Source organism: Balaenoptera borealis, assembly GCF_965194805.1.
Source record: "Balaenoptera borealis genome assembly, chromosome: 7".
In the NCBI taxonomy this organism is placed as follows: Eukaryota; Metazoa; Chordata; class Mammalia; order Artiodactyla; family Balaenopteridae; genus Balaenoptera; species Balaenoptera borealis.
In genome coordinates this window covers 75,246,754-75,268,068 of record NC_138864.1, presented here as the reverse complement: position 1 = coordinate 75,268,068, position 21,315 = coordinate 75,246,754, and the positions used below count along the sequence as shown (strand labels likewise).

The 21,315-nt window shown below is 40.3% G+C and overlaps 1 protein-coding gene across 1 annotated transcript in view; it reads left to right on the top strand.

Annotated features, from left to right (window-relative positions):
- PTTG1IP2 (PTTG1IP family member 2) overlaps positions 1 to 19,728 on the top strand; it is an 85,994-nt gene extending 66,266 nt beyond the window's left edge. Inside the window, exon 5 of the mRNA XM_082400427.1 lies at positions 1,461 to 19,728. The gene's annotated coding sequence lies outside the window, so the exon portion shown is untranslated. The remainder of the gene's footprint in view (positions 1 to 1,460) is intronic.
- Positions 19,729 to 21,315: the final 1,587 nt, after the last annotated feature.

Genomic DNA, 21,315 nt, shown 5'->3' with positions numbered 1-21,315 from the left:
TTCGTAGCTTATTTGCCCTCTGTATATCTTCTCTGGCAAGGTGTCTGTTAAATTCTTCGGCCTATTTTTTAACTGGGTTGTTTGTTTTCTTATTGTTGTATTTTAAGAATTCTTTGTATATTTTGTATAATAGTTCTTTATCAGATGTGTCTTTCGTAAGTATTTTCTCTCGTCCGTGGCTTGTTTCTCATTATCTTGACATCATTTTTCACAGAGCAAATGTTTTTATTTTTAAGGAAATCCAGTATTAATTATTTCTTTAATGGATTGTGCCTTTTGTGTATCAAAAAAGTCACCTAGGTTTTCTCCTATGTTATCTTATAGGAGTTTATAATTTTGCATTTTATGTTTAGGTCTATGATCCATTTTGAATTAATTTTTGTAAAGGGCATAAAGTCTGTGTCTTGATTCATTTTTTGTGTGTGGATGTCTAGTTGTTCCAGCACCATTTGTCGAAGTGACTGTCTTTGCTCCATTGTATTGCCTTTGCTTCTTTGTCAAAGATCAGTTGACTATATTTATGTGGGTCTATTTCTGGACTGTCTATTCTGTTCCGCTGATCTATTTGTCTATTCTTTTGCCAATTTCACACAGTCTTAATTACTGTAGCTTTATTGTAGTAAGTTTTGAAATCTGTAGTATTAGTCCTCCAACTTTGTTCTTCAATACTGTGTTGGCTATTCTGTATCTTTTCCCTCTGCATATAAACTTTAGAATCTGTTTGCCAATATCCACAAATGAACTTGTTGGGATTTTGATTGGGATTGCAATGAATCTATAAATCAAGTTGGGAAGAACTGACATCTTGATGATACTGACTCTTCCTATTCAGGAGCACAGGATACCTCTCCATTTATTTGATTTCATTCATTAGAGTTTGGGAGTTTTTCTCATATAGCTCTTATACATATTTTGTTAGATTTATACCTAAGTATTTCATTTTGGGGGGTGCTAATGTAAATGATGATGTGGTTTTTATTTAAAATCCACTGTTCATCACTGGTCCTCAATATAATTTTTAACAGCAGCTTGGTGATTGATCATATGGCTCTTTGGTAAGCTAAGTAACTAACCTCTTTCTCTTAAAAAATGTTTAGAATTTTTTCCTGTTTTCTGATATTTTAAATATCAATGAGATAATGAACAACCCTATACACACACACACACACACACACACACACACACATCTTTAAGGGTTCCTAAGATAATTTCCTAATAATAAATTCCTTAAAGTGGAATTTCTGGGTCAAAAAGACACATATGTTAAAGGTTTTTGACACATGTGGCCAAATTGGGCTTGAGAAGTGTTATACAACTTTAAATTCCAATTGACAGTGTATGAGAGTGCCTCTTTGCTTACATCCTCAGCAATTCTGGGTATTATAGTGTTTAGATTCTCTTTTGGAAGAGGTATTTTTAATTTAAAAATTATCTTGTTTTGGACTTCCCTGATGGTGCAGTGGTTAAGAATCCACCTGCCAACGCAGGAGACATGGGTTCGAGCCCTGGTCCCGGAAGATCCCACATGCCACGGAGCAACTAAGCCCGTGAGCCACAACTACTGAGCCGTGTGCCACAACTACTGAAGCCCGTGCGCCTAGAGCCCATGCTCCGCAACAAGAGAAGCCACCACAATGAGGAGCCTGTGCACCGCAACAAAGAGTAGCCCCCACTCACCGCGACTAGAGAAAGCCTGCGGGCAGCAATGAAGACCCAATGCAGCCAAAAATAAATAAATAAATTTATTAAAAAAGAAAAATTATCTTGTTTTAGTTTGTAATTATATGATCACTGGAGAGATGAGTAAATCTCTCTATTGAGGATACCAATAATTTGCCATATGCTGCTTGTATTTTCCCCACTTTGGTATTTTAACAGGTGCTGAGCTCACCTGTGAGTACAAGGAAGTGGCATGGAGATGTGAAAATGTCAGTAGTGACAAAAACAATAGGTGTGTGTGCGTGTGTATGTGTGAATGCACGTGTGTGTAGCCAAATGATTTAAGCTTCAAAGAAGTGGTTAATGGACAATGGTATAAGAATTCTTTTTTACACTTCAGAAAGTTAAACATAGTCCAGAATAGGAAAATCTACAGAGACAGAGAGTAAATTAGTGGTTGCCAGAGGCTAGGGGAAGGGGAGAATGGGGAATGACTGGTAGTGGGTAAAGGGTTTCTTTCTGGCACGATGAAAATGTTCTGGAATTAGACAGTGGTAATGATTGCACAACTTTGTGAATGTACTATAAACCACTAAATTGTACACTTTAAACGTGTGAATTTTATGGTATGTGAATTACATCTCAATAAACCCATTATTTTAGAAAGTCAATGTGCTTATTTTTTAAATACCCACTTGAAATTTTGATTTTAATAAAAATGACAATGTGTTTTAAATCATTTTCCCAAGGCAAAAGAAAGAGCAGAGGCATCTAGGCTTACTGATCCAAGGTTAATTCGAGGGTAATGGGTACAGGGTTTCTATTTGCGGTGGTGAAATTCTTCTAGAGTTAGATGTTGATGATGGTTACATAGCCTTGTGTATACACTAAAACCCAGTAAAGTGTACATTTTAAAATGGTGGATTTTGTGGTATGTGAATTATATCTCAAATTTTTAAAAGTTTGTTTAAAAAGTTGGCACAGTGCTGCTATATGACCCAGCCATTCCACTCTTAGATGTATACTCACAAAAACTTGCACACGAAGGTTCACAGCAGTATTATTCAAAACAGCCTTAAAATGAAAACAACCCAAATGTCTATCGCTTGATGAAAGAATTAATAAAATGTGGTATTTCCACACCATGGAATATTACTCAGCAACAAAGAGAAATGAAACACAGATACATCCTGCAACAGAATGAACCTTGAAAACATTATGTAAGTGAAAGAAGCCAGTCACAAAAGACCACATATTTTATGATTCCATCTGTGTGAAATGTCCAGAATAGGCAAATTTATAGAGGTAAGAGAGTAAAGTAATGGTCGTCCTGGGGGGAAGGGGGGGAAATGGGGAGTGACTGCTAATAGGTAGGGGATCCTTTAGGGGTGATGAAAATGTTCTGGAATTATACAATCTTGTGAATATACTAAAAACCATTGGACTGTACACTCTAAATGGGTGAATTATGTGGTATGTGAGAATGATATCTCAATAAAACTGTTTAAAGAAAGAAAAAATGCTAACAAATAGCAAAATGTTGAGACAAATGTTGAAGAAAGACAGATGGTAGAAAGTCTCTGCTAATATGATGTTAAAAAACCAAAGAAACAAAACACAAAGAATCCCTTTTTCCTTTCTCAGCCTTCTTTATGAATTATAGACAGCATTTGCCAATATCTTGAATCTATAATGACTCCTTTAACCCTTTTCTCCCTTCTTCTTCCACTGTTCACATTACAAATGTCCTGCTTATTCACAGAGTTTATGAAATCCACATGCATTGTTTTTGCCAACGTTATGCTGTAATATGTTAAAATTAAGAGTTTAATACCATCTTCAAATTTTTACTTTTACCGTTCACTCTTTTTTTAAACAGAAATACTAAATAAATGTGTTGCTATTACACATTCATGCTGGACAGTCACCACAGTGATCAAGTCTGCCAGAAGAAGAGCATTTACTGCAAGGCTCTGGTTCTTGTTATTATTCAACTCTCTCTACATGAAAATTAGGTCTCCCTAGTAACTAGGTTGTTTTAGCCATTGTTTTGACTTTTAACAGCCTTGGGAGTGAAATCATGTTGAATGTTTTAAATTATAGAACTTCCGAATTCATTCAACAAATTTTTTTGAGAACCTGTTATTGACCAGACACCATTTATTTATAATGAACATTAAAGAACACTAGTTGGTGAATCGAGTATGATTTTTTTCTTACAGATACTGGTAAGAACACTTCAAAGACGTGAATGGGATTAATTCAGGGCTGTTGCTCCTGACAGATAAGCCAGTCTACCTGCTGTTGGATGATGTGCAAAAAAGAAATTAGGTAAGAAGAAAGTTATTTGAATAAATTTTCTTTTTGCATTTGTAGAGTGCTTTTGTTTTTCAGGTATTTTTTAACGAACAAAAAAATCTTTTAAAATCTTCACAAGAACCTTAGGAGTGGGGCTGGGCAGCACTTTCCACATGATTCTCCTGTGGATGAGGACATGGAAATTAGTGAGGTTGAGTGATGAGCTTGCTTGGATATGCACAGGAATCCAGAAAGTCTGACTCTTACTATTTTATTTCAACTTGACCTCTAGAAGTAAGAAAGACTGATGACCAAACCTCTCTAACATTTTCTAAACTGTTTATTTTATTCAAACTTGATTCTAATCTAAAGTTTCCTTTAAAGAGAAAAGAGCCCCACCTAGCTATTTGCTCAGTGGGATCTGGTATTCCATCTAATCTCCTTATGTTAGTGTATAAATTGACCAAGGTTAAAGAGAAAAAAAATCTTTCCTCAGTGTTTGGGGATGGTGGAGTAGGACAATTTATCTGCAAGGTATAAAAAGGTAAGGTGTACCTCTGCTTTTTGGTGAGAAAAGTTCAGAAGTGACTGTGTTTTGTTAATGAAAACTTCACAATACTTATCTTTGGCTAGAGATTAAACATGGAAAAATCCACCCATTCATAATCATAGTTTTTGTAAAATTATACATAGTAAAAACGAATGGATCATAGTCTTCATCTATTGCAGAAATATTGCAACTTTAATATTGCCCAAATGTGTATAAGTGCTATATTTTGAGTCATTGCATGATAATAATTTCTCACTTTTACCAAGCGCTAATTGTGTACTGTGTAGGAAAAACCTACACTTCTCCTGCATATCTGTTTTGCTCTCACACTACTGCCACACTCACAACGCTTCTGACACCAGGCGTGTGGGTTTTTTCCCACACCAAGCAACTGAGACACCAGCTAGGTGTCCTACAGTGTAACTCAATTCTGACACTACCTGGAGGTGGCATCAGATGCCACAGGATAAGGACTCAGTCCTACAAGACTGCCCCCCTCCCCACCACTTTAGATGCCAATCGCAAGTAGTAGGTCCCCAGGTTACCCACAAATTGTGTTCAACTTGGCTACAAATCAGATTCCCGTGACCTCCTTAGATTCGATTATTTGCTCGAATAGCTCACAGAACTCAGGGAAACACTTATGTTTACCAGTTTGTTAAAGGGTATGATAAAAGATACAGATGAACATCCAGATGGAAGAGATATGAAGGGCAAAGCATGTGGGAAGGGGAACGGAGCTTCCATGCCCTCTCCCAATGCTCCACTCTCCCAGCACCTCCACGTATTCAACAACTTAGAATAGAAGCTCTCTAGAACCTCATATTTTGGGATTTTTATGGAGGCTCCATCAAGTAGGCATGATGGACCATTAATTCCATTTCCAGCCCTTCTCCCCTCTCTAGAGAATGGGAGGTGAGCTGAAAATTCCAAGCTTCTAATCATGGCTTGGTCTTTCTGGTGGCCAGGCCCCATCCAAGAGCCCACGAAGAGTCACCTTATTAGGGGCTTCCCTGGTGGTGCAGTGGTTAAGAGTCCTCCTGCCAACGCTGGAGACACGGGTTCAAGCCCTGGTCCGGCAAGATCCCACATGCCGCAGAGCAACTAAGCCTGTGCACCACAACTACTGAGCCTGTGCTCTAGAGCCCGCGAGCCACAACTACTGAGCCTGTGTGCCACAGCTGCTGAAGCCCGTGCACCTAGAGCCCATGCTCCGCAACAAGAGAAGCCACCACAATGAGAAGCCCATGCACTGCAACGAAGAGTAGCCCCCACTCGCCGCAACTAGAGAAAGGCCCGCGCGCAGCAACGAAGACGTGATGCAGCCAAAAATAAATAAATAAATTTATTTAAAAAAAAATTCAGAGTTGTTTAAAAAAAAAAAAAGAGTCACCTTCTTAGAACAAAGGACATTGCTATCACCCAGGAAATTCCAAAGGATTTAGGAGATCGGTGTCAGGAACTGGGGTCAAAGACCAAATTTTAGAACAAAAGATGCTCCTATGCTCTTATCACTTAGGAAATTACAAGTGTTTTAGGAGCCCTGTACCATGAACTAGGGGTAGAGACCAATATATGTATATTTCCTATTATATCTCACATGTACGAAGACCTATTGTAAGTGGTGCAGGAGGTGGGAGGACTGAAGGAAAGAACACTAATTCTCCTGGCTGCTTCCTTGCCTGACCATGGGCTGGCAGCAGGGCAGCTTTTATGGGTGTGTGACCTCTGCAGTCAATAGGGCCCCATACTCAGAGGGGTCCTGCATTTGATCTAATGCTTTGCTGACACCATTTTGAAATTCTTAATTTTATCTTTGAATGTGTGTTTCGTTAGTAAAGTCTGATTACTAAAGAGGAGATACACATGATACACGTATGCCATTTCTGATTGCCCCGTTTGCATACAGCATTTCCAGTGCTCTACGGGCATAGCATTCCTGTGCATCCATGACACTTGGGAGTTCACTGAGACTCAGAGCAAGGTCAAGGTAAACCTCTGTGACTGATTAAGCCCAAAATGCCTCTCCTTCCACTTGAACCAAAACAAACAAACAAAAGGCTGTGGCATGCTAAGAAGCCCAACTAACCAAGGAACTCTATCATATCCTTTCTTTTTTTTTTTTTTTTAATTAATTTATTAATTTATTTATTTTTGGCTGCGTTGGGTCTTTGTTACTGTGCGCGGGCTTTCTCTAGTTGCAGCGAGCGGAGGCTACTCTTCGTTGTGGTGCGCGGGCTTCTCATTGCCATGGCTTCTCTTGTTGCAGAGCACGGGCTCTAGGCACGTGGGCTTCAGTAGTTGCAGCACGTGGGCTCAGTAGTTGTGGCTCACGGGCTCTAGAGCACAGGCTCAGTAGTTGTGGCGCACGGGCTTAGTTGCTCCGTGGCATGTGGGATCTTCCCGGACCAGGGCTCAAACCCGTGTCCCCTGCATTGGGAGGCGGATTCTTAACCACTGCGCCACCAGGGAAGTCCCTCATATCCTTTCTTACTCATGTTACTTCCCTATATTAGCCAACCACTTACACTAAAAATGATGCCACAGAAGGAAAGGGAAGACAGGACAATCCACAGTTCCTTTTCCTTTCAGTCCCTCTTTACTCATTAGTAAGCCAAAGGCAGACAGTGTTGGTACAATGTGTGTGTATAAAGAAGTTAAATGGAATAGTTGAGTTAGTTTTGAGGGGTGTTTCCACTGTTCCAGCAAGAAAAAAAATGCATATGTTATGTATGAACTTTGAAATATGAATTGGATAATTTTGGTGATTCTGCATACAAGTTAAATGCTCTTATATTGCATTTAAAACTGACATTGCACAATGTAAGTGGTAAAGTTTGTGCTGATAATTTAAACTTTTAATTTTTTTCTTTATTTTAAATGGTGTTAAATAGAAAAAATTTAAAACATGACCAGTCAAGTGAGAGGGAAAGAAAGACTGTGGAAGAAAAGCTAAAGTTTTATATTTCAGGACCTTTAATTACATTTTTTTCTTGATTTTTCAGTTTGCACTGAGCTTCACAAATTTATGTACTTGGTTAACGGTATCTGCGTTCCTCCACCCAAGGCCACAATTCCTGATGGTGGCCCTTTTCTACAGCTACAGGTCTCCCTGGGTGCCCAGAGCTGGTCCCTCTCCCTTGCTCCTTCAAGCCTGCGGCTGGCAGCACCTGACACTCTTGCCAGTCCTGTGCGGGTGAGGGGGAAGGGGTATGGAAGGGAAAGAGGGAGATATCGCCTTCCCTTGTTTTCCTTTAACATCTGCCCACACCTTTGTAAATCACTTTCATCAGTCCCTCTTTTACACGCCTCCGTTTTCATATATTTTACTATAGACAATTTCAAACATAGACATATATAGAGAAACTAGTATAATAGATGCCCACATAGCCATTATCCGGTTTCAACGATACTTCTTTCACTCCTTTGGAGTGTGCCATCTGTTTCTTGCTGGGATCCTGGCTGATATAGGGCCTTCCTATGCATTTGGACTACTATTCAGAGTCATTACATCCCTCTCTTCAACAGGGACAGCAACTCTTCAGATTATTTCTGAAAAGAACCAAATTGACATTATCCCACAGATTAAACTGGAGGAAGTGGCTTTAGACATATTTCCTGCCTGTTCAGTGAAACTTGGTTCCCTAACTCCCTCCCGGGCATCCTAGCTCATCTTAAACCAGGCTTTGTTTTGTACACAAAGCTGCAAAGAGAGGACATACTTGGTACCATTCAAAATATGTGAATCACATTAATCAACAGTATTTATTCCCCTAGATTAATAAATGCTTTGTCCTTTCACTCATGAGAGAAAGGGAAACACTTGGAAAGAATTTTTTCTTTGTGAGGCGGTCCTCTTTGTGAGAGGATTGATTACATGGTCATAGATCAGCAGTATATTTATCTTCCACAACTTCAGGAAAATAATTTTGTCATTAATGAGATTTGCTAGTAAAACAGAAAGGTCATATCCACAAGGATAGAGTTATTTGTAATATGAGACCCTGGTCGCTTAACAAGAAAAGAGAATCATTTCAATTTTAGTCTTTTTATTAGTAGACACAATAAAAGTAAGATACTGTTCTAGAAATAGGTATTTGGAATTAGACTCTTCTTCATCACGTCCCATCAGGTGTACCATAGGATTGTCTAAATCAATAGGAAGCTAGAAGGAAGGGGTGCGGAAAGAACTAATATTTATTGAATGCCTTCTTTGTGTTATAAGTGCTCTCAGGTTTATTATCAATTTAATCCTCATAGTAATCCTCGGAGGTTGATGTTATTATTCCTGTGTTATGGAGGAGGAAAGTGAGACTTAAGTAGGATAAGTTGCTCCAAGGCCCACAGCTACATAATAATTAAAATAGCCACTCTTTATGCATGGCTATGCTTGACTCTATGCAAAGCACTTTACATTGAAATTTATGGAATTTAACCCTATGTGGTAAATCGCTCTATGCCCATTATACAGATGAGGTGGATTAAGCATCATGCCATGGTCACATCACTAATACTGGCAGAGTCAGAATTCTGAGTCAGTCCTGGTGGACTCAAATCCTTGCTAGTCTCACCACCTTCCACTGGCTGCCAAAGAGGTGGGTACACTGTTACAATTTCTCTTTCCATCTTGAACTTCTCTTCCTCTTTAACAATGTCCATTCAATCATTCTCGATAGATCTTTCTCTTTGATAAAGGACACAAAAGCAAATGTGAGTAGACAGGTCCTTTGTCATCATATTTCATTGTGCAATCAGTCTCAACAGCTGGCCTGTTCTTTCCTTCATCATTTTCTTGTCTAACATAATTTTCTCCTTTCATTGTCTCCAGACATGTTCATTCAAGTACTCCTAAAATATTTTAAGAAGTAATACATTCCTCACCACATTTTTAAGTTGATGCTTAAAATTTTTATCATGTTAGGTTACAAATATATATATATATATATATATATATATATATATATATATATATATATATTCCTGTACATTATGAATAACGACATTTAAAAATAAACTGTCACATCTCTATTTGAATCTATCCAGTAGAATCTAAATATTATAGCAATTTGATGCCCCATAATACTTTAAAAATACACATAAATAAGTTCTTCTTTGTTCATTTTTCTTCTTGAAATTGTATTTCCATTCCATTTCCTAATATATATTTTATACTTTAAAGTATTTCATGAATAACATACTTCTATGCAACAGAAATATGGAAATAATTTAAAATTTCCTGTGATCATAAGGTTCTAAGTGTTAGAAAATTCTGCACAATTTCTCAAAACAGCATAAATATATTGCAAATACTGATGAATAATTATTAAACATAAAATGTAAAATTGTATTGGAATTGCAGCTCTTAACGAGATGAGTAAAGCCTTTCTCCCCCATGTATCCAGGGATAAATATACAGGATTTAGTGTCAATGTTGAATGTATGATTTAGCAAATAGAGGTGCTGGGAAGCTCTTCACCTAAATAAGTAAATAGGAATGATGGAGTTTTTTTTTTTTTAATATTTATTTATTTATTTGGCTCTGCAGGGTCTTAGTTGTGGCATGCAGGATCTTTGTTGCTGCGTGCAGGATCTTTTTGTTTTTTAGTTGCAGGATGTGGGATCTTTAGTTGCAGCATGTGGGGTTCTTAGTTGCGGCATGCATGTGGGATCTAGTTCTCTGACCAGGGATTGAATCTGGGCCCCCTGCACTGGGAGCGTGGAGTCTTAACCACTGGACCACCAGGGAAGTCCCTGATGGAGTTTTGTTATAGCAATGGGACTCAGTTCTTTGAATTCTTCTCAGTTATATACCAAAAATTACATGATAATATATCATCAAGATTATTTTTAGTAATCTCTCATCTTGATGACTTAATTAGGTGTCCTTCCCCTTTTTAAAATAATTAATTAATTAATTAATTTTTGGCTGTGTTGGGTCTTCGTTGCTGTGCATGGGCTTTCTCTAGTTGCGGCGAGCAAGGACTGCTCTTCATTGTGGTGGCTTCTGTTGCTGCGGAGCACGGGCTGTAGGTGTGAGGGCTTCAGTAGTTGTGACACGTGGGCTCAGTACTTGTGGCTCGTGGGCTCTAGAATGCAGGCTAAGTAGTTGTGGTGCACGGGCTTAGTTGCTCCGTGGCATGTGGGATCTTCCCGGACCGGGGCTCGAACCCGTGTTCCCTGCATTAGCAGGCGGATTCTTAACCACTGCACCACCAGGGAAGCCCTAAATAGTACATTCTAATTGACCATAGTTAGAACTAAATATAAAAGAGCCAAGAGTGTTCTATAACTATGATTATAGATATACTCACTGACATTTGGAATCTGCTTGCTTGAGTAGATCAGATAATCAGAATATCATGTTAAATAAGCTGAGGTTCAAACCTATACAAGACTGAATGCTTTGCACGGGGAAAAATTTCCATGGCTGAGAAATGCATTCTTAACCTGGGCCAGGTATTTCAAAAACATGCTGTTTCGGTCATAAGGGAGCACAAGGAGGGGGTGGAATGGGCGGGGAGAGAAACATTACAGAAGACTTTGTGTAAACTCATCAGCACCGTTGGAAAAACAACACAAAACCACGATCAAGTCAGTAACATTATCTTTGGCCTATAAAGAACAGTACATTTTTTGGCCAACTATCATTCTCAATAATTTGTCTTGTTGTTACGTAATATGTTTCCTTAAGAAAACTCAAAGAGCCCTACACAAGTTATGTCATTTGTCTTTATAACATGCTGAAGCCGAAAGCAGAAGGGAAGTTGTCTAGACCAGTGCAATCCAAAAGAAATATAACATGAGCCACATAAATAGTAATTAAAAATGTTCTAGTAGCTACATCTTTTTTAAAAAAGTAAAAAGAAATAGGTGAAATTAGTTTGAATATTATATTTAACCCAATATATCTAAAATGTTATCGTATCAACATATAATGAATGTAAAAAATTGGCCATGAGATCTATACCATTCTTTTGTTGGTACTAAGTCTTTGAAATCTGGTGTGCATTTAACATTTAGAGCACATCTCAGTTTGGACTGGTCACATTTCAAGGGCTCAGTAGCCACATAACATCTCAATTCTAGAGAATATGCAAACGGTGATGGTCACAGAATCCAAAGTCCAGGCTTTATGGCAAGCTAATATCAATATAATGTGAGTCAGAGTTTGTCGTTATCCTGCTCAAAATCCTCCTGACTTCTTATCACTTCCAGAACAACAGCTAAACTCTTACCTCTGAGGCTGAGCCTGATGCAGCCCCACCTTCCTTACCAACTATCTGGCCTACCAATTTCCCCCTCACTCATTCTGCGCCCCACCCCGTCCCCGCCCCCATCTCAGGATTGTGGCACTTCGCCTCCTTCAGCTTGGAATGCATCTTCTCCTGCCTCAGTCCCTGAATTCATTTAGGTTTTTGCCAAAATGTCATCTCAGGAAGGCCTGTGGCCTAAAATAGCTCTCCTCTCTAGCCACTCTCCAGAGTGATTTCTTGGTATTCATTACACTAAACACTGAAAGTACACATGCATTTTTTAATTTGTTTACTATCTATCTCCTCCACTGGAAAGTAAGATCTATGAGGGCAGGAGCGTTGTCTTGTACACTGCTGGATCACCAACACCTGGAATAGTGCCTGGCACACAGCAGGTTTGTTGAATAGATGAGTGATAATGTTTTCTTTGGCAGATCATTTAGAGGGTATGGTGCAGTGTTTAAGAGTGTACAATCTGGAGTCAGACTCTTTGAGATCAAATTCCAGCCTGTCTGCTTACTGTCTCTATTCTCTTGAGTAACTGCTTAACTTCTTTAAACTTTAGGTGCTTCATCTGAAAAATGTGGTTGTCAACAATAGCATCTATTTTGTAGAGATGATGTTGTTTTGAGAATTAAATGAGATAAAGTAGGTAAAGCACCTAATTCAGTATCCCACCCATAAAAAGCACTCAAGAAAATTTCCTGTTATTATCTTTTGAACAGTGATTAAAATGAGTGCCTTGGCTCTCATGTATTCTTCAACCTGCCCCACTGCTTCACAGACACTGCTCTTGTCACGGTTACTAACAGTCCCTCCTCTTTGCCTCTCCAGTGTATGTGTTCCCTTTCGGCTCCTTGGATACTGTTGAACATTCATTCTCCTCCCTGACTTCTGTAGTACACGGAACTTTCTACTGCCGCTCTGCCTACTCCCTTTTACTCCCCTTTGCTGACTGCTCTGCCCCTTCCCTTGTTTATATTAGTTCAGTCTCTGTCTTTGATGCTGGTTACTCTACGCCCACTCCCTGAACAATCTCACCCACTCCCAGGACTTCAACTGTCATTTCTATGCTGCTGATTCCAAATCTCCATCACCAGCCTGGCTTCCTCTCCTGAGCTCCAGGCTGTATCTGCAATGGCCTTATAGCCATTCAGCTATTGAATATCCAATACTTAAATCATTCTACTCCATCCAAACCTGCTCCTCTTCTGGATTTCCTATTTTAATAAATGGCTCCCCACTCACCCATTGTTCAAACCAGAAAATGCAGTATGTATCAGTCTTGAGTCCTCCCTCTTCCATCCCACAATCCAATCAGTCGCAATCTGCGTACTTCTACCTACCCCTGTCGCCATACCTGAGTCCAGGCCAGCTTCCTGTCTAGATTCCAGGCTAGACTAGCTAAGCTTCCTTATAGACACCACTGTGCCCATTCTTTCCTTCCTCTACTTCTTCTCCACAAAGTAACAAGAGTAATCTTTTTTTTATTTTTTATTTTTGGCTGCGTTGGGTCTTCGTTGCTGCACGTGGGCTTTTCTGTGGTTGTGGTGAGCAGGGGCTACTCTTCGTTGTGGTGCGCAGGCTTCTCTTTGCAGTGGCTTCTCTTGTTGTGGAGCACGGGCTCTAGGCGCACGGGCTTCAGTAGTTGTGGCACACAGGCTCAGTAGTTGTGGCTCGTGGGCTCAGTGCAGGCTCAGTAGTTGTGGTGCATGGGCATGTGGGATCTTCCCAGACCAGGGCTCGAACCTATGTCCCCTGCATTGGCAGGCGGATTCTTAACCACTGTGCCACCAGGGAAGCCCCAAGAGTAATCTTAATAAAATGCAAATCTGATCTCACTATCATGCTCAGAGCCTCATTGCTTAGAGCTCCAAGGTGATGGGTAGCTCCCTATTGCCTTTAAGATACAGTCAAATCTGGGGGGCAATTTAATTATATATGTTTGAGAAGTTATACTGGCAGGCTTGTTACAAACAAACAAAACGGCATTCCTCCAACATACCCTCTCCTACAGCACTGTTCACTATTTCTTGTGCTTCAGCTTCCCCTAGGGCAACCGCTATCAACTATTTTACCTGATTCTTTTGGGATTATCTCCATATCTCTAAAGAACATGTTTACATTGCTATTTTAAAACAACTTCAGTGACTTCCACTCTAGAAGATGAAGATTTATCTTATTTTCACTAAACCCTATGATACCCACCACATACATGAACACTTTTTATTCCTCATCTTCTCAACATGGTCATGACTTAACTATGTTGCCTTCATTAGTTACACTGATATGACTTTGTAAATGTTATTCACATCTGAGCCAAAGAATACTATGCTACAAATACTTTTCCTTTACAACTTTTTTTTTGAGTTAATAACTTTTCCCCCCTGTAACTTGATTTTTGTAATAAAGAGGCTTAACTCCATTTTCGATGTTTGACTATTGGAAGCTTTCAATCTCCATCCCTCTTCCCTATCTTCCCATATCTGGGCAGCCAAGATGAGAAGACTTGTGTAGGCCTTTACCTCTAAGAGCTGATGGGAATTTCAAATAGGGCAGACTTTAGCCCATGTTAGGTTAATTCCCCACCATGCTGGCTCCACCTTTGAACCACAGTGAAAGCCCCAAACCACCCCTCATCCTTTGTCATTTTCTCATCAAACTCCTGCATGAGCCCTTTCCCTGCTGGGAACCCCTAGCTTAGTATTAGTACTAAGTATACTTTATTTATAGTCATGGGTGGGTGCATTGTGTCATATGTCTGGACATCCAAATAAATTCCTAAGTGGGAGATCATGCTCACCTCTGGGCAGACTGATCTATGTATTGATGTATACTTATCATCAATACATTCCCAAATTGCCCCACCCCCAGTTTTAAGAAATCTTCCTTCAACATTCTTTAAATGCCAGTCATTCTCTCCATATCATTTTCTTGGTGATATTTCTCCAGGGCCTCTGCCCTGCTCCAGTCCAGCAGATTGGTTGATCTTTAGGCTTCCTTCAGAGCTGTGGTCTTAGATTTTCCCTTCACCATCACCCTGACTTTCTCATGTATCAGAATCCCATTCCCTGGATTCCATTTTCTCTTTTCTTATTTTAGTTAAATAAATTCTCTCATAGCTCCCTGAGAAATGGACCTGTCAAACAGTGCTTTTGACCTTTCACGTCTGAAAAAAATCTATATTGTGCCCTCCCACTTAATTAATAATTTGGCTGGGGAACCCTACATTAGAAATCATTTCCTTCTACTATTTTCTAGCATCCAGTGCAGCTGTTGAGAAGTCTGAAGCCATTCTGATACCTGATTCTTTTTAGAATCCTGTTTTTCTTTCCTGAAAGTTTCTAGAATATTCTCTTTGTCCACAGGGTTTGCAATTTCATAATGATGTGTCTCAATGTAGGTTTATTTCCATCCATTGTCTTGGGAGCTCAATAGACTCTTTTAATTTGGAAAGTCATGTCCTTTCATTGTAGGAAATTTTCTTGAATTGGTTCTTTGATAGTTTTCCCCCTCCATTTTCTCTGTTCTTTCTTTCCAGAACTCCCTTTATTCAGATATTGAACTTCCTGGACTAGTCTGTACCTTTTTCATCTTTTATCTTTTCTACTCTTTCTATCTTTTTGTTTTACTTCCTGGGAGATTTCCTCAACTTTATATTTTAAACCTTCACTGGAAGTTTTCTTTTATACTGTGATATTTTTAATATCCAAGAGTTCATTTTTGCCCTCTGGCTGCTACTTTTAAAAACACTAATACCATCTGGTTCTTGTTCGATGACTGCAATATCTTATAATATTTCACTATTTTTGAATCTTTGAAGATATTAATAGTAGGTTATTTTTTTCCTCCTGCATAGTCTTTATTTCTTCTTTGTTGCTTTTCTATGTTAGTTTGTTTTGGCCTCTGTCTTTCTTATTAGAATATTCCATCAACTGTCTATAGAGATCCTTGACTGTCTGCCCATATCTAGAAGAGAGGCACTAGAAAGCTTTGGGCAAGCTCAGTTTACATGGTTGGCTTGTCAACTGTGGGTTTCACTGTAGGGCAATCTGTTGGTCAGAAGTATGGGAAGGAAGTGAAGAAAGAAGGTTAGGTGTCTTGACAGTCAGTTATAAACTTTCAGTAGGTTGCCTCCCAGTCTTGCCAACTGCTGGCTTAGGATTCAGCTTTCTTGGGACTGACAGGTGTGTTACTACTCAACCATAATTTTTCCAGCTTCCAAAGTTGTGTTGGTGCTGTTTCTTCTTTTATTATCTATGTGCTTGGGGACTTATACTTTAAAACAAATCCATTCATTATTGTTTTAGTGGGTTTTCAGGAGGAACAGAAACTCCCATGAGTGTTGTCTGACATTTCTAATAGGAATTAAAGTGTACAGAGTCTTTAATACTTTAAAAAAAATTCATTCATTATTGTTTTAGTGGGTTTTCAGGAGGAACAGAAACTCCCATGAGTGTTGTCTGACATTTCTAATAGGAATTAAAGCATACAGAGTCTTTACTGTATGATTATTAAAGTGTCTACCTTTTGGCCTTTTGTCTAATTCAACAACCTTATCTCATGTCCATTCTATACTTAGACTACCTTTTCAGTTTCTTGAGTGCACCACATTCTGCCTTTGCCATCTGGCCCCCACAAGTGCTGATACCTCTGCCAGGAGCTCCTGTTTGCCCCCCAACTGCCTCTATGGATCTTTCAGGTCTCAGTTTAGGTGTGACTGCTCAGAGTGGATGTCTCTGACCCTCAGATTAGGGTGAAATCTCCCTGCTGTGGGGTATCCATACCACTCAGTCCTTCCTCTATTTTAAAATGGGTCACCTTTTATTTTTCCTCACTAGTCTGTAAGCTCTGTGGAGGTAGGGGTTGTGACCATGCTCCACTTCTTTCACTGCAGTATATCCAGCCATTAGCAGAGTGCTGAGGACATAGTAGGTGCTCAATGTGCATTTGATGAATAAACGAATGAAGACAAGTGAAAGGACTGGCTTATGATAAGAAAACAGAGATAGTACTGGAAACTGATTCAATCAGTCCTTTCTGTTCAACTGTCTCGGCTTATCCCTGTTTTCTTGGTTTGCAATTAGAAGAACTCAAAATAGTCTTGATTAGGAAAAGGAGGTAATGATCTCTTAAATTTGTAGGTGGGTCGTACCAGGATAATTGTCTATCTCTGGTTTTATAAGTTAGGAAGCAGAGGATTAGTGATATTATACAACGCATGAGAGAAGGTTCTAGAACTGAGAATTAGTATCTTCTGGCTCCTAATACTGTTTTCTTTTACTGTTTGAAACACATCTAGGATGTTACGTCTCCAACCTTATTGTCTTTTATGCTTCACGGGTATTGCTGTGTTGTTCTCTATATCTGACTTTCATCAAGTAACTACCATCATGTTGCTGTTTAAGGGACTAAATCAGCGATTCTCACTTGGTGGGGGTTGTACAAGAATCACCTTGGAGGCTTTTCCAATCCATATGTGCCCCTTCCTCCTCCTGCCCCTCCAGTCGCTGCCTAAGTTGTTCTATAGCGGTTCTTTGAAAATGCTACCCAAGTGCTGTAGACTGAATATTTGTGTCTCCTCCCTGCTCCTGCCACCCAAAATTCGTACATTGAAAACTAATTCCCAGTGTGACAGTATTTGAAGGGTCTTTGAGAGATGATTTGGTTACGAGAGTGAAGCTGTCATGAATGGGATTAGTGTCCTTATAAAAGAGGCCCTGAAGAGCTCCCTCACCCCTTTTGCCATGCCATGTGAGAACACAGTGAGAAGCTGGCAATCTCCAACCCAGAAGAGGGTTCTCACCAGCACTCAGCCATGCTGGCACCCTGATCTTGGCCTTGCAGCCTCCAGAACTGTGGGAAATTAATTTTTGTTGTTTATAAGCCACCCAGTCTATGGTATTTTGATAGCAGCCCGAACAGACTAAGACACCAACTAGTTTTGATATGACTCATCTTCATAGGTGAGGAATACTGGATTAAATATTAGTTATGAGCAAAGGTGCATTAATCCATTTATGACACATGCTACAGTGGTTCAAGTGATAGTTTTAGAATGTTTAGTTCATTTACAAACACCAATTAGAGTAGGAAGGAGCCTCTTTTTCAAAGTCAATTGTACATCTTTTTAAAAAATTTTATTTATTATATTTTTGGCTGCATTGGGTCTTTGTTGCTGCACTCGGGCTTTTCTCTGGTTGCGGTGAGCGGGGGCTACTCTTCGTTGTGGCACACGGGCTTCTCATTGCGGTGGCTTCTCTTGTTGTGGAGCATGGGCTCTAGGGCACGCCGGCTTCAGTAGTTGTGGCACGCGGGCTCAGTAGTTGTGGCTCACAGGCTCTAGAGCGCAGGTTCAGTAGTTGTGGTGCACGGGCTTAGTTGCTCAGCAGCATGTGGGATCTTCCCGGACCAGGGCTCGAACCCGTGTCCCCTGCATTGGCAGGTGGATTCTTAACCACTGCACCACCAGGGAAGCCCCAATTGTACGTCTTTTAATACCACACTTCTAATTTCTTCCCATAAGGTTAAAAAAAGGCAAATTACAGTGCTAGAGTTTAGGAGTTTTGACCCATCCATAAACCTGTTTGAGTTTGGCCAGTTCCTTGCACTCTCTCTGCTTCAAAATAGTTCCTTTCTATACAATAAGGACAATCACAATTATACCCAAAATATATCAAAAGAAAAAGAAAATGCCATACATCGTGCTACAAAAATGCTTTATTAAAGAAAAGATTTTGGTAATCAAAGTGTGTCTCAGTATAAAACTGGAACCTCTTGGGGATAGTCTCTTGGCATGTCTATGCCCATTTCCTTTGTGTAACATAGTGATAATGATAATGTCTCTTGGAGTAGTATGGGTTAAAATAAGATGAGATCATCAATTTGTAGCCCATTATAAAGCCACAAGTTATTCTAGTTACATTTTAAAATTATAAATAGTAAGCCATTTTAGCTAGGGAACATGATATATCCAACGACACCATCAATATAGTTATCCTATGGATACTTTTTCCTGCTTGTAAGCACTTGATTAGAATAGGCATGTGGGCGCGGAGCAACTAACCCTGTGTGCTACAACTACTGAAGCCCACGTGCTTAGAGCCTGTGCTCCGCAACAAGAGAAGCCACCGCAATGAGAAGCCCATGCACCACAATGAAGAGTAGCCCCCACTCGCCACAACCAGAGAAAGCCCATGGGCAGCAATGAAGACCCAACGCAGCCACAAAAAAAATAAAAAATTAATTAATTAAAAAAAAAAAGGCATGTGGGGCTTCCCTGGTGGCGCAGTGGTTGAGAATCCACCTGCCAATGCAGGGGACACGGGTTCCATACCTAGTCCGGGAAGATCCCACATGCCACGGAGCAACTAAGCTGTGTGCCACAACTACTGAGCCTGTGCTCTAGACCCCGTGAGTCACAACTACTGAGCCCGCGTGCTGCAACTACTGAAGCCCACGTGCCTAGAGCCCGTGCTCCACAACAAGAGAAGCCACCGCAATGAGAAGCCTGTGCACTGCAACGAAGAGTAGCCCCTACTCACCACAACCAGAGAAAAGCCCGCATGCAGCAAGGAAGACCCAATGCAGCCAAAAATAAATAAATTAAAAAAAAAAAAAAAAGAATAGGCATGTGAATGTAGATGAACTGTCAAGGGCATTGGGAAGAAAGACTAGGATGTTTTTGATAGAAAAGCTACATTTCTGAATTTAATTGCTCCTAACAGGACTTCTCTAGACTGACCAAAAGGTTTGGGTTCCCTGAAGTATTAGCTTCTGACCACTTTTGCATCCATGTCCACGGTTCAATTACAGGACTGGCCTCTGAATTTTAATTCTGCTGGGTACAACATGATGCATTGAAATTGATGACAATCATAAATGAGGACGCTTTAGTAATGACACATCTCTCCACACACACAAATAACACCAAAGGGATAATTGAGTGAATTGTATGTTAGTTTTAAACGGTAGCACACTTTGACCTTGGTAGTTTATTTTCTTCAAGACTATTCTGAGCTAATTTATACTTGACACCGTTTGGATGGGTTTGCAACTTCTTTGTCCTTCCTACAGTAATTTGCAAGTAGGTCAATTTACTTACATCCCTAGGCCTCTTGAAATATATGATGAAAAAATATAGAATTATCTACAAAACAATCAGGTCTTATTCCTGAACAAGCCTGGAGATTTGTGTCAGCAGTGAGTGATTTCTGTAAAAGTGAAAAGGATTTGAATTATGAGTGACTAGGCAACAGATGGCTGATAGAACAGGGGGAAAAGAAGTGGGAGAGCCTCCATTTACCTGTGAGAATACACTGGTTTCTCCAATCTTCCATTTCCCTCCCCTTTTTGATTTTAAATTTCTCTTTGTCAAAACAACAACAACAACAAAAAGAAACCCTTGGGCTTCCCTGGTGGCGCAGTGGTTGAGAATCTGCCTGCCAATGCAGGGGACACGGGTTCGAGCCCTGGTCTGGGAAGATCCCACATGCCGCGGAGCAACTAGGCCCATGAGCCACAACTACTGAGCCTGCGTGTCTGGAGCTTGTGCTCTGCAACAAGAGAGGCTGTGACAGTGAGAGGCCCGCGCACCGTGATGAAGAGTGGCCCCCGCTCGCCGCAACTAGAGAAAGCCCATGCACAGAAACGAAGACCCAACACAGCCAAAAATAAATAAATAAATAAATAAATTAAAAAAAAAAAAAAAGAAACCCTTAAGACTGGACGTTATCCAACAGTTGGAACATAAAAGTTGGTGACAAGAGTTTTGAATTCCATGTACCAGTTTCACTGATGACTCACTGGGAACTTGGTATAGGTCACCTAACCTTGTGCTACTTCAGTTCCTGGATGTGTTCAAAAAAGGAGGATAATGTTTAATCCTAAAAATAATTAACTGGGGTGAGGATTGGAACCAAGATGGCAGAGTAGAAGGACGTGCTCTCACTCCCTCTTGCGAGAACACCAGAATCACAACTAGCTGCTCTACAATCATTGACAGGAAGACACTGGAACTCACCAAAAAAGATACCCCACATCCAAAGACAAAGGAGAAGCCACAATGAGATGGTAGGAGGGGCGCAATCACAGTAAAATCAAATCCCATAACTGCTGGGTGGGTACTCACAGACTGGAGAACACTTATACCACAGAAGTCCACCCACTGGAGTGAAAGTTCTGAGCCCCACGTCAGGCTTCCCAACCTGGGGGTCCGGCAAGGGGAGGAGGAATTCCTAGACAATCAGACTTTGAAGGCTAGTGGGATTTCATTGCAGGACTTCGACAGGACTGGGGGAAACAGAGACTCCACTCCTGGAGGGCACACATAAAGTAGTGTGTGCATCGGGACCCAGGGGAAGAAGCAGTGACCCCAGGGGAGACTGAACCAGACCTACCTGCTAGTGTTGGAAGGTCTCCTGCAGAGGTGGGGGTGACTGTGGCTCACCGTGGGGACAAGGACACTGGCAGCAGAAGTTCTGGGAAGTACTCCTTGGCATGAGCCCTCCCAGAGTCTGCCATTAGCCCCACCAAAGAGCCCAGGTAGGCTCCAGT